This window comes from Lactuca virosa, chromosome 3 (assembly GCF_052849685.1).
Source record: "Lactuca virosa cultivar CGN04683 chromosome 3, Lactuca_virosa_CGN04683_v6, whole genome shotgun sequence".
NCBI lineage: Eukaryota > Viridiplantae > Streptophyta > Magnoliopsida > Asterales > Asteraceae > Lactuca > Lactuca virosa.
This window is the reverse complement of record NC_136428.1, coordinates 306,924,525-306,937,665: the sequence shown is the minus strand read 5'-3', so window position 1 is coordinate 306,937,665 and position 13,141 is coordinate 306,924,525.

Sequence of the window (13,141 nt, the reverse complement as noted above, 5' to 3'; positions counted from 1 at the left end):
TATTTTGTGTGTCTATTAATTACTTACCTGAGAACTAAAGGTCTTTATTAAGTATGTCAATAGTTGCGGAGTGGATACGCTAAGGTTATATGTGTCTAGGATATCATAGACTTAGAATCTGTGATCTTTGCTTTACTTCCTGTTCCTTGTTTGGTTGTGGGCTTAGAGTTAGGGTCACTTATTCGAAGGTCTATCCTGTCTAGGTTACCTATGACTGGTATGCACTACGCAAATGTTGGAGTAACTGATAAAGATCATCTTATAATTATCTAGTTAGTTCGTCTATTGATTATTTCCTTATCCCTTTTCTCGCGTAGATATAATGGTTGGATTCCATTTTCCCGGAGACCCGTACTATCCCAACAACGGCAATGCTGGATGGCTTGGAGAAGAGCCAGAAGATGATCACCCAATCCCTTTGGATGATCATGAAGCTGAAGCCTTTTCTGATGGTTCTGACTCGGAGCCAGAAGTCAACAACCAACCCCCAGCTGTCCAAAACCCAAACCCTCGTCCAGCATTTCAAGGATCCACACCTCTGTGGGCCACAAAATTGAATAGGTGGAGTCAGGAACAGGGGCAGCCCATGCCCTACCATGGAGACAGAAGCTTCTACAACCTCACTGAAGGAGGTTCAGCTGACAGGGTCCTACCCATAATGGTCCGTAGGATTTCTCGGAACACTGAGCAAGGTCGAGCAGCTATTGACCGAGTAGTGGATATTGACGCCAACTCTGGCGTTAACATCGTCTGCATTCGCCAACTTGAGTCTGCTCATGAAAGGACTCAGGTCCGCAATGCAGTTCTACAGAGGGAACTTGCTGAAACCCAAGCTGAAGTCAGGGAACTTCGAGCTCAGCAAGCAAGATCTGATAGGCGCGTGAGAGACATAGAACGCCTTCTGTCGGATTCAAGAACTCACTCTAGTAGTTCTCGTCGCCGATAGAGTCTTATCGACTTCTCTTTTGGATATAACCTAGTTTGTGTAAAAACTCTAGTCTAATTTCCTATCTTTGTAAATCTTAGACCCGTTCGGTCTTGTTTTGGTAGTAGTCTGTCAAAATTTTCCATCTTGGTTGATCTAAGACCTACTTCTAGGTCATTTTTCCCGAACTCATTACATCGGTAATCCCAGTATTATTGACAGATATCTAATCTTATGGACATCAATATCCAATTGCTATCATCTGCTAGTACTAGATCTTCATTTAATCATACTATTCAATCGTGCTATTCACTTGTGCTGTTGGGTTATGGAGAGTTAGTCCATGAGTCATTCTTATCTACTTCCTATTAAATTCTTTTCAATATCTTCATCTTTCTAAACTTATAGTTAAAAGATGCCCCCACGTAAATCAACAAGACGCGATCCTCCCGCACCGACACCACCTGCTCCTCAAGTCGATACAGCAGCTCTAAATGCTGCTGTAGCTGCGGCTGTGGCTACAGCCATGGCTCAATATCATTCCTCAGGTTCCACTGGAGAAGGAACCCCTGTCCTATCTACTCATGGTGAAATCCCGGTGCGCTTGAGAGAGTGCTCCTATAAGGACGTCACCAACTGCAAGCCCAAGTCTTTCAGAGGGACTGGCGGAGTCATTGCCCTCTCGCAATGGTTTGAGAAAACCGAATCGGTTTTCGAGATCTGCTCCTGCCCAGAAGGGAGCAAGGTGAAGTTCGCTGCTTGCACCTTCGAAGACAAAGCCCTGACATGGTGGAATAGCCATGTCAAGTCACTATCTCTAGTAGTGGCTAATGCTATGGGATGGGAAACTCTGAGAGATCTAATGATTGAAGAGTACTGCCCGAGGGGCGAGATCCAAAAGCTGGAGGAGGAACTATGGAGCCTAACCATGAAGGGCTCCGACGTAGTCTCTTATACCGCCAGGTTCTGTGAACTGGTGGCCCTCTGTCCCAACATGGTTCATACTGAGGGAAAGAAAATCGAGAGATATATATGGGGGCTGATGCCACCATACCAGGGAAATGTTTTGGCATCACACCCCACTACATTTGATAGTGCCAAGCGATTGGCACAATGGCTCATAGACCATGGGGTTCGTACCCCGGCCGCAACAACAACCCTGGCCATCTCAGAACCCGCCAGAACCGCTGATTCCAAGCGGAAGTTTTGGGATGACAAGAAAAAGAAGAAGGCTGCCAAAAAGCAGCAGATCGTGGCAGTACATGCTGCAATAGCACCTGCCGCTGCTGCTCCAGTAAGGAAATACGCCGGAAGTTTGCCCAAGTGCAACAAGTGCAACTTCCACCACACAGGAGCCTGCCGGGAAATGCAGTGCTCGAACTGCAACAGGAAGGGGCACACCGCCCGTTTCTGTAAAGCTCCGGCGAGACCACTCAACCAAGTCCCCGGCGCTGGTGTGGGCCAGGCTTGCTACAATTGTGGCGACGTGGGCCACTACAAGAGGGACTGCCCAAAAGCAGGGAATTCTGTTAGAGTTGGAAGAGTTCTGGCCATAGGCCATGAGGAAGCGGTTGCCGACCCTACAGTGGTCACTGGTACGTTTCTCCTCGATAACTCATATGCATGTATACTATTTGATAGTGGGGCGGAGAGGAGCTTCGTGAACCAAAGATTTGCTCATTTACTTAAGCAAAAATCACGAGCACTCAAAGAACCGTTCACTGTAGAAATGGCTAATGGAAAGACAGAGAGCACTAACAGTATATTCATAGGGTGTACCCTAACTTTAGATAGCCATTCATTTTCGATCGATCTCATGCCGGTATCTATTAAAAGTTTCGACGTCATCATCGGCATGGATTGGTTGAGTCTTCATCGTGCCGACATCATGTGTTATGAAAAGGTTGTCTGCCTTAATCTGTCGTCTGGCGAAACTCTAGTAGTATATGGCGACAAACCCGGCACGAACCTCCGTATCATCTCGAGCATTCAAGCTCAGAAATTCTTGCGAAAGGAATGTCGTGCATTCCTTGCTCATGTGGTCGATGTGAGCCAAGAAACGAAAGACATTCAGAACATTCCAGTGGTACGCGACTTTCCCGACATCTTTCCAGAAGAACTCCCAGGATTACCTCCGCAACGACAAGTCGAGTTCAGAATCGACTTAGTTCCAGGGGCTACCCCCGTAGCCAAATCGCTCTATCGTCTAGCACCTCCAGAGATGCAAGAACTGTCCTGTCAACTTAACGAACTGCTCAGCAAGGGCTTTATAAGACCAAGCTTCTCACCTTGGGCAGCCCCAGTCTTGTTCGTCAAGAAGAAAGACGGATCGTTTCGTATGTGCATCGACTACAGGGAGCTCAACAAACTGACCGTCAAGAATCGTTATCCTTTGCCTCGGATAGACGATTTATTCGACCAACTTCAAGGGGAGAACTTCTTTTTCAAAAATCGACTTAAGGTCCTGATATCACCAACTACGAGTGCTAGGGGAGGATGTTTCGAAGACATCCTTCCGAACTCGTTATGGGCACTACGAATTCGTAGTGATGCCGTTCGGATTAACAAACGCACCTGCTGTATTCATGGACTTAATGAATAAGGTGTGTCGTCCTTACTTGGATCAGTTCGTCATCGTCTTCATCGATGACATACTTCTCTACTCTCGTGGTAAGGAGAAACATAGTCAACATCTGCGACAAGTCTTAGAAACACTACGTTCGGAGAAGCTATATGCGAAGTTCTCGAAATGCGAATTTTGGATCCGACGAGTCGAATTCTTAGGGCACGTGGTTAGCGAAGAGGGAATACACGTGGACCCTTCCAAAATTAAAGCCATTGAGAGCTGGTCAGCACCGAAGACGCCTACAAAAATTCGTCAATTTCTAGGCCTCGCTGGCTACTACCGCAGGTTCATTCAGAACTTCTCCCGCATAGCGAAACCTCTTACAACATTGACCCAGAAAGGCGTGGCCTTTGACTGGGAAGAGAAGCAGGAGAGAGCGTTCCAAACGCTCAAGCGTGCCTTGTGCACCGCACCAATACTATCCCTCCCCGAAGGGATAGAAGACCTCGTCGTCTATTTAATGCGTCAAATCAAGGACTCGGATGTGTTCTGATGCAGCGAGGTAAGGTCATTGCCTATGCCTCGAGACAGCTGAAGACACACGAGGTCAACTACACTACCCACGATCTGGAACTAGGAGCATTTGTGTTTGCTCTGAAGATCTGGAGACACTACCTGTATGGTACAAAAAGCACAATCTTTACAGATCACAAAAGCCTACAACATATATTCGACCAGAAGGAGCTCAACATGACACAACGACGGTGGGTCGAGCTACTCAGTGATTATGAATGCGAAATTCGTTATCATCCGGGTAAAGCCAATGTAGTAGCTGACGCCCTGAGTCGGAAAGACTATTCCGGTCGTAGAGTCAAGTCATTGACTATCCATTCACACTTGTCCACACAAATTAAGGAGGCTCAGCTCGATGCTTAAAAACCTGAAAATGTGGCAGGTGAATCCCTGAGAGGAATGGATAAGAACTTGGAGGTTAAGGGTGGCGGAGCTTATTATTGTTGGATTAATGTCTAAGTCCATAACTATAATTGGTAAGACTTGACCCGACCCGGCATGGTCCATTTGGGTTGCATGGCATCATGCATTTGGATAGACTATAATGAGAGAAATAACACTTAAGGTTGGTTAATATATTATAAGTTCTAATATATTAATAAGGTTATTTAATTAGTATTGATCAAGAATTAATTTGGAATTAATTAAGTGATCAAAAGGAGACTAATTAAATATATGGGTTGATTGTGTAAATCATTCATTCTTATATATGTGGGCTTGTGATCCAAGATTCCTTATGTTGGACTAAGTCCATGGGGTGACCCATGGATACTCCATGGAGGTTAAAATCCATGGAGCATAAGGAATGGGTAAAGTTATGAGTTACATGGTGTAACCCTAATAGCCACCATATAAAAGAATCCCATGGCTCAAGAAATCGTGCACTAATGTGTGAGTGTGAGGACTAGACGATTTCAAGGAGTGTTCAAGTTTCTCTCAAGTTATTCCAAGTGTATTTGGTGTTGTGTGAACCATTTGAGGTGTCACACTTGGGGCACTAGGCACTCAAGCTTCATGAAGACATTCTACATCAAAGAGGTATGTATTCTATCTTGTTATATTTATTATTTTGTATGCTAGATTACGATAATACCTTGGATGTTCATAATTGTATGTATAATAGAGAAAACATAGATCCAAGGTATTTAGGGTTGCATGTACACTTAGGAGTGTTAGAATGCTCATAACCCAACAGTGGTATCAGATCCTGGTTTTTTTTTGTTATATTTGCAAAAGTAGCTGAAAAAATCGAGTTGGATGCATATATTCGATTGTTTTGGCTGGAATTGGACTAGGAACATTACCCTAAGATGTTTTTGGACTTATAAACTTGTTTTTGATGTGGTAATGTTCATGCTAATCCAATTTCTAAGATAATTGTCATAATTTCAAGATTTGTATTAGTTTGTATGTTCATGCTAATTTCTTGAAGATTGATGATTTGAATTATCTTGTTCTTATGAGGTTCTTAGATTAATAGAAAAGTTGTGTGAAATAGTTGTTTTCAATCCATTTTAATCTAAGAGTTGATTCCAAAGTGTGTTTTTGTAACTTGTCCTCAAGTTATATGAAAAGTCACATTTAAGAATCATAAAACTCATAAAAGTTGGCAAAGGTTACAAAATGAAGAGTCTAGTTCTAATTAAATGGTTTTATGACTCCATAACTTGTCCTCAAGTTATGGAGGTTCAAGAGTCTCTTCATTAAATTAAAAAAAAAGTGTAACCTTAACTAGTTCCATAAGTTACAATAAAAAAAGTTATTTTTTTTATTAATTAGTTTAAAGTAGTTTTAATTAAAACTACTTTAAACTTATAAGTTATGGAATTAATTAGTTTTGAATAGTTTCAAAACTTGCCCTCAAGTTTTGGAATTTGAAAAGTTTTCACTTATGAAAACTTTAATTCCAAGTTAGCCCTTAGAATTTTAAAAGTTAAAATTCAACCCTTATACTTTATAATATTATAAGTTAATAATATTTATATATATGTATAAGAGTAAAGTCAGTCTTACCGTTAGTAGGCCTCATTCACGAAGCCGGTCTATAAGGGGGGTATAAGGTTACTGCCTATAAAATGGCAGTTTAATGGGTGTCCACTCTCACCCACCGCTTCCTTGACTGGTGGAGGGTCGTTAGCCGAACGGGTAGGACAAGGACTATAATTCTCCTTTCATTAAAAGTATTAATGATAAATACTAAGTAACTAAACTCTTATTAATATCCAATCTTAGTTACTTAGGAAAATGTGAATTTGGTGCTAACCCATGAAATTACACTTAGCACTTTGCTTAAGTCGTTAGTGGAGCGTGTGTGGTTAACCGGCACACTAACCTGGACTTAACAAGGTAGGCAAAGGGTAACTTAATATTTATCATAATATCGGTGGAGCGTGTGTGGTTAACCGGCACACTGATTAAGGGGTAAATATTAAGGGTACCAAGTATATTTGCATGGTTATTCACACCTTGTTTTGTGATCCTCGGTATCTCAGTCACAAAACCTGAAGGGCACACTCGAGATTGAAACATGCCTTTGAACAGTTCAATGAATCTAAAAGATCTAGGACTTTCAAATCCAATTAAAACCTAATAAATTATTTCGTTTTTCATGGTGGAAATTGGTGAATCGTCATTCACCTACCTTCAAATATTTTATAGGTTGGATTACGACATCCCTCTTCTAAGTTATAAAATAGTTTGTTGGGTCCTAGCCTTAATATTTCATATTGGGTGTCATATTAAGGACTTTAAATCAACTATCTTGAATATCTCCCAAAAAGATGTCTGGTGTAGACATTTATGATCTTCCCAAATCTCTTGAAACAAGCTTTCCTAAATGAAGATGATGTCCCATGGATATCATACTTCTTTCACCTCCTCCAATTATTCTCCCTAACCCACAAGTTCCTAAAAAGTTTAAGGTCACTCAAGCCCTATTGGCAAGGCAAGGTCTAGGTGTGATCACATCTTGGAGATGTAGTCACATATTGACAAGCCGGGAGAGTTGGGTGTCAAAGTCTTGAGAAAGTTGGTGGCTCAACTACTTTCTAAGTCACATAGTGAGTTCTTTTGGGAATCCTATGAAACAGACTAAGACAAGACCCTTAATGATCTTATCTATTTGCTAAGATCAGCTTCCTAAAACGCTATGGACATTGACAATGATGACATTGGATATCCAGTAAAGCTCTCTCTTCCCAATGGAAAGGGATCGGCCATAGTCAACTCGGTTGACCCAATGGTAAAGAGAGAGGCGAAGTCTGAGATAGTCCCATTATAAAGGGTCCATAGGTAACTATTGCCAAAGGAAGGGGCATTGGTTACGAAGCTGCCAAATTTACCTAAGGATGTTAAAGTCAATAAGTTTGGCTCTACTTGAGGTAAAGTCCATTGTCTAACTCTATTAAGTACATGCTGATTCTGATCGCGAAGATGGATTTCAATCGCATGGTTCGGTGATCAGAATTTTGGGCTATTACTTAAGAGTTATGATATTTATTTTGCTTAGGAATAGATAACAACAAGGTTTTCATATGGATTGTAAGGATAAGTTTTTCCGCAAAGTTTTAAAATAAAAGAAAAAGGTTTTGATTTTATTTATTTTAAGTATCCTTACAATGGCATTTGTGAAAAGTTTTTGCTTATAAGATTCCATTGATAGCAATATTGGAAAAATGGATTTGATTCTTTCGGTTGTGGTAGTGTCTAATATTACCAAATAAGGAAAGATTCTCTTCACCCTAGGTTCAATTGGACCGAAACTTGGAATCATGCAAGTTGTATAGTATGATGAATGAGAACTTTCAGCTTGGAAAATTAAGACTAATTCCTTATGTGAATAAGGAAAGGACTAAGGGATCGAGTACACATTCTTGTGCACTGGTCAAGTCCACCACAAAAGATCAAGAAGACTATTCGTCATGATTTACTTAAGTTCAGTAAATATGATTATACTTATAAGTTTAAGTATAAGTCTGTAGCATTGGAGAAGTTACAATGTGAGACAGAACGAATAAGAAGAATCAAAGTATGGCAGAAAGATAAAAGTTTCTCAAATCTGAAAAGATGGGAGAGTACTTTAGTATCATGTTTATGATCATCTTAATGATTAAGATACCATATCACAATTGGTCCTCTAAAGTCATCTTAGTGTATTCTTATGACTAAGAAGAGGAGTCATGAATTATTGAAATGGTTAAATAAAAAAGATGAGTCATACTTCGTTCCAAAACAATTCTTAGAGTCATACTCCAAGATTGTAACTTGAGTGACATATCTTAAAGAGGGTTTGTTAACACTAGTCAAATGTAAGAGTAAAAGGTTATCTACTCTTGTACATTTGAAATTGGTAAGTTGTGATGTTTTGGATAAAACAGAGACCAACTTAGGCCAATTGTGTAAAGTGTTAGTCTTGATAAAGAATCCGCACTATCTCTTGAATATTTGACAAGGGAGTCTTATATGTCAAGAGGACAGTGGGAGTCTTAAAGCTCTTGAAAGTTTCAAGACTTAATCAAGAATAAAACCTAAAGTCCTTAATCAAGAATAAAACCTAAAGTCCTTCACTAGCACACGACTTGAGGTTTATAACCTATCGTGTTGAAATTTTTGTGCCTATTCAAGTTGGCTTTGCATAGGAGTTCTGAGAGTTCTCAATTGGTTGCACAACTACTTGGAAGCAATGACAGGCACCTGAGCTGCCAAATGGCCAGAATTTAAGATTGCACAAGTTTAATCAATATGAGTTTGGATTTGTCACTAACCTTGTCTTGTGATTATGGTTTTGACAAATTCACATGGATAAGAACACATACACTATTAAATCTAAGTGTCATAAGGTTTCTCTCCGATTCATGAAAATGATGGTGAGGAAACACTTTCACTAAGTAGATTTTAGCTAGATAGCAATTGTGATATTTGCATTCTCAAAGTTGTTAGTGGAGCGTGTGTGGTTTACCGGCACACTAACATGGACTTGTGAGAAGTGGCAAAGGTCTAAACAATTGAGACTATGATTACGGCATCCCTTTTCATAGTTCTAAAATTGTTTAGACACACATGTGAGCTATCTAAGAGAGGTGTATGATTTTGATAAAGTTTTATCAAAACAATCTAGTATCAGAAATCTGAACTTTGGTAAGAAAGTCAGCTGATTTCTGAGTACATGTCAAAGCTAGTGGGAGCATAAGTGTTATGCTAATAATCATCATGTTAGTGGGAGCATGATAATTATGACAAAGGTTGCAAGTTAGCAATGTTAATTATAGAAAACAAAAGTTTCAATTCGTGAGGTTGCAGGGGTTGAAAAAGTTGTTTTGCTATAATTAAGGGAGAGGAAATTATACTTCATTTTAATTCTAAAAGCTTAGATTGAGATTTTAATCGTATTTAATTAAGGATATATATATATATATATATATATATATATATATATATATATATATATATATATATATATATACGAATTTCATGTTGGAATGGCTCAACATAAGGAAATTCTATATATGGGTCCATTATTTGCGTTCTAAAATTCGATTATGATTACCGCATCCCTTTTCATAATATGAATTTTGAGAACTTGGCAAATTGAAATGGAAATATTATAGCAAAAGACTGGTTTAGTCTTTATGTGAGACATCATGAATCGTGTCCCATATGCTTCGGATATAGGATCGATTACATGTGCTATATTCATCCTTTCTAAAATTTTCCAAATGCCTGGGGCATTATGAAGGGAAAAGGTCTAGAATTGGATATGACTAAAATGATTAAGCAATTGTCAAGGACAATCTAAGGTTTACCAAAGATTGGTTGCTCAAGGACAGTTGGAAGTATAATGTTAATTCTGGAAGGACCATATTGACATAATCTGTAAGGAGGCAACTCTTGTTCAGAAGTGATAGTCAAAATGGAATATGGAAATGTTTCAAAGTTAGAAATTATTCAATCTGTGTAAGATTAGGAAACTTAATGAAAGAAGGATGTTTCCAAGGAGCTGATCTCCTTTGGAATGCTCTGTAATGATTGTTGTCAAGTCTTTCTGACTTTGTGCATAATCATTAAGAGGATCAATGCATATAAGTTTAGAATCTAACAGATTTCAGTAAATGGCATGAATTTGGAATTCTTGCATTTGCAGTAAGGATTTGGGACTGTGAAAAGAGGATCATTGGAGTGATGTTCAATTGATCAATTTTACAAACTAAAGATCATAGACAAACATAGTATGCATACTTGGTGTATGGCATGACTAGTGTTTAGAAAACATAGTGTACATGCTTGGAGCATGGGACAACTATTGTTTTAAATTCAAGTATAAAGTTGATAAAACCGAAACAATGAATAATGAGTAATCAGTATGGTGATAAGTAAAAGTGTTTATTTATATTGATAGGGTTTGATACCATATTTGATTCATTTATTCTTGTGTTTCACTTTGCATGTTTTGACTTCCAGAATAACTAAGTCGCTCTTCCTGAATGATTAAGTTATTCAAACCATCCACAGTCGGTCATATGTTGGAAGTAGATATGAATCAAGACTGTCATGGGTTGGTTTGTAGAGGTCCAAGTTGGTGGACAAAGTGGTGCTACAACACTCATGAGTGCTCATAAGTTCTGAGTATTGGATTCAACCCGCGCTCATTTGAATCGCTTCATGGATTTTATCACGAGTGATCATGAGACGATAATATCTTATATTCTTCAAACCTAGAGATATGAGTTGTTACTATGAGTTGGTTATACATTGATTGCACGAAAACGCATTGGTAACTCGATGTTATAAAACGTGCCTTTGTGTATGATTCAACAAGTAGTAGAACAAGCCATATGAGTCGAAGTTTACTCATTCCTTTTACCTTCGGGATAAAAGCGATATCTGTGGGCCCCTCGATGATTTAAAGATGATACATGTGAGTGCTTGGCCAAGGCAGGACTGATTTGATTTGTTCAATCAGTCAGTCATCATGAATCGGAAATCGGGAAACAACAAATGGACAGAGAGAATGATTGATAATCCATGTCTCAGTCCATATGATATCTAGAATAGAGGAATATATGATCCCTTATCTAATGGACAAGTCATTGACAAAGGTCAGAGTTCATCGACAAGGTGAGAGTTCGACAGAAGCTTTTGAGAGCTACGATTGCTGATCGGTTCCTGAAGTCATACGCAATAATAGTTTTAGACTTATCCAAGTGGGAGACTGTTGGATTAATGTCTAAGTCCATAACTATAATTGGTAAGACTTGACCCGACCCGGCATGGTCCATTTGGGTTGCATGGCATCATGCATTTGGATAGACTATAATGAGAGAAATAACACTTAAGGTTGGTTAATATATTATAAGTTCTAATATATTAATAAGGTTATTTAATTAGTATTGATCAAGAATTAATTTGGAATTAATTAAGTGATCAAAAGGAGACTAATTAAATATATGGGTTGATTGTGTAAATCATTCATTCTTATATATGTGGGCTTGTGATCCAAGATTCCTTATGTTGGACTAAGTCCATGGGGTGACCCATGGATACTCCATGGAGGTTAAAATCCATGGAGCATAAGGAATGGGTAAAGTTATGAGTTACAGGTGTAACCCTAATAGCCACCATATAAAAGAATCCCATGGCTCAAGAAATCGTGCACTAATGTGTGAGTGTGAGGGCTAGACGATTTCAAGGAGTGTTCAAGTTTCTCTCAAGTTATTCCAAGTGTATTTGGTGTTGTGTGAACCATTTGAGGTGTCACACTTGGGGCACTAGGCACTCAAGCTTCATGAAGACATTCTCCATCAAAGAGGTATGTATTCTATCTTGTTATATTTATTATTTTGTATGCTAGATTAGGATAATACCTTGGATGTTCATAATTGTATGTATAATAGAGAAAACATAGATCCAAGGTATTTAGGGTTGCATGTACACTTAGGAGTGTTAGAATGCTCATAACCCAACAGTGGTATCAGATCCTGGTTTTTTTTTGTTATATTTGCAAAAGTAGCTGAAAAAATCGAGTTGGATGCATATATTCGATTGTTTTTGCTGAATTGGACTAAGAACATTATCCTAAGATGTTTTTGGACTTATAAACTTGTTTTTGATGTGGTAATGTTCATGCTAATCCAATTTCTAAGATAATTGTCATAATTTCAAGATTTGTATTAGTTTGTATGTTCATGCTAATTTCTTGAAGATTGATGATTTGAATTATCTTGTTCTTATGAGGTTCTTAGATTAATAGAAAAGTTGTGTGAAATAGTTGTTTTCAATCCATTTTAATCTAAGAGTTGATTCCAAAGTGTGTTTTTGTAACTTGTCCTCAAGTTATATGAAAAGTCACATTTAAGAATCATAAAACTCATAAAAGTTGGCAAAGGTTACAAAATGAAGAGTCTAGTTCTAATTAAATGGTTTTATGACTCCATAACTTGTCCTCAAGTTATGGAGGTTCAAGAGTCTCTTCATTAAATTAAAAAAAAAGTGTAACCTTAATTAGTTCCATAAGTTACAATAAAAAAAGTTATTTTTTTTATTAATTAGTTTAAAGTAGTTTTAATTAAAACTACTTTAAACTCATAAGTTATGGAATTAATTAGTTTTGAATAGTTTCAAAACTTGCCCTCAAGTTTTGGAATTTGAAAAGTTTTCACTTATGAAAACTTTAATTCCAAGTTAGCCCTTAGAATTTTAAAAGTTAAAATTCAACCCTTATACTTTATAATATTATAAGTTAATAATATTTATATATATGTATAAGAGTAAAGTCAGTCTTACCGTTAGTAGGCCTCATTCACGAAGCCGGTCTATAAGGGGGGTATAAGGTTACTGCCTATAAAATGGCAGTTTAATGGGTGTCCACTCTCACCCACCGCTTCCTTGACTGGTGGAGGGTCGTTAGCCGAACGGGTAGGACAAGGACTATAATTCTCCTTTCATTAAAAGTATTAATGATAAATACTAAGTAACTAAACTCTTATTAATACCCAATCTTAGTTACTTAGGAAAATGTGAATTTGGTGCTAACCCATGAAATTAAACTTTGCACTTTGCTTAAGTCGTTAGTGGAGCGTGTG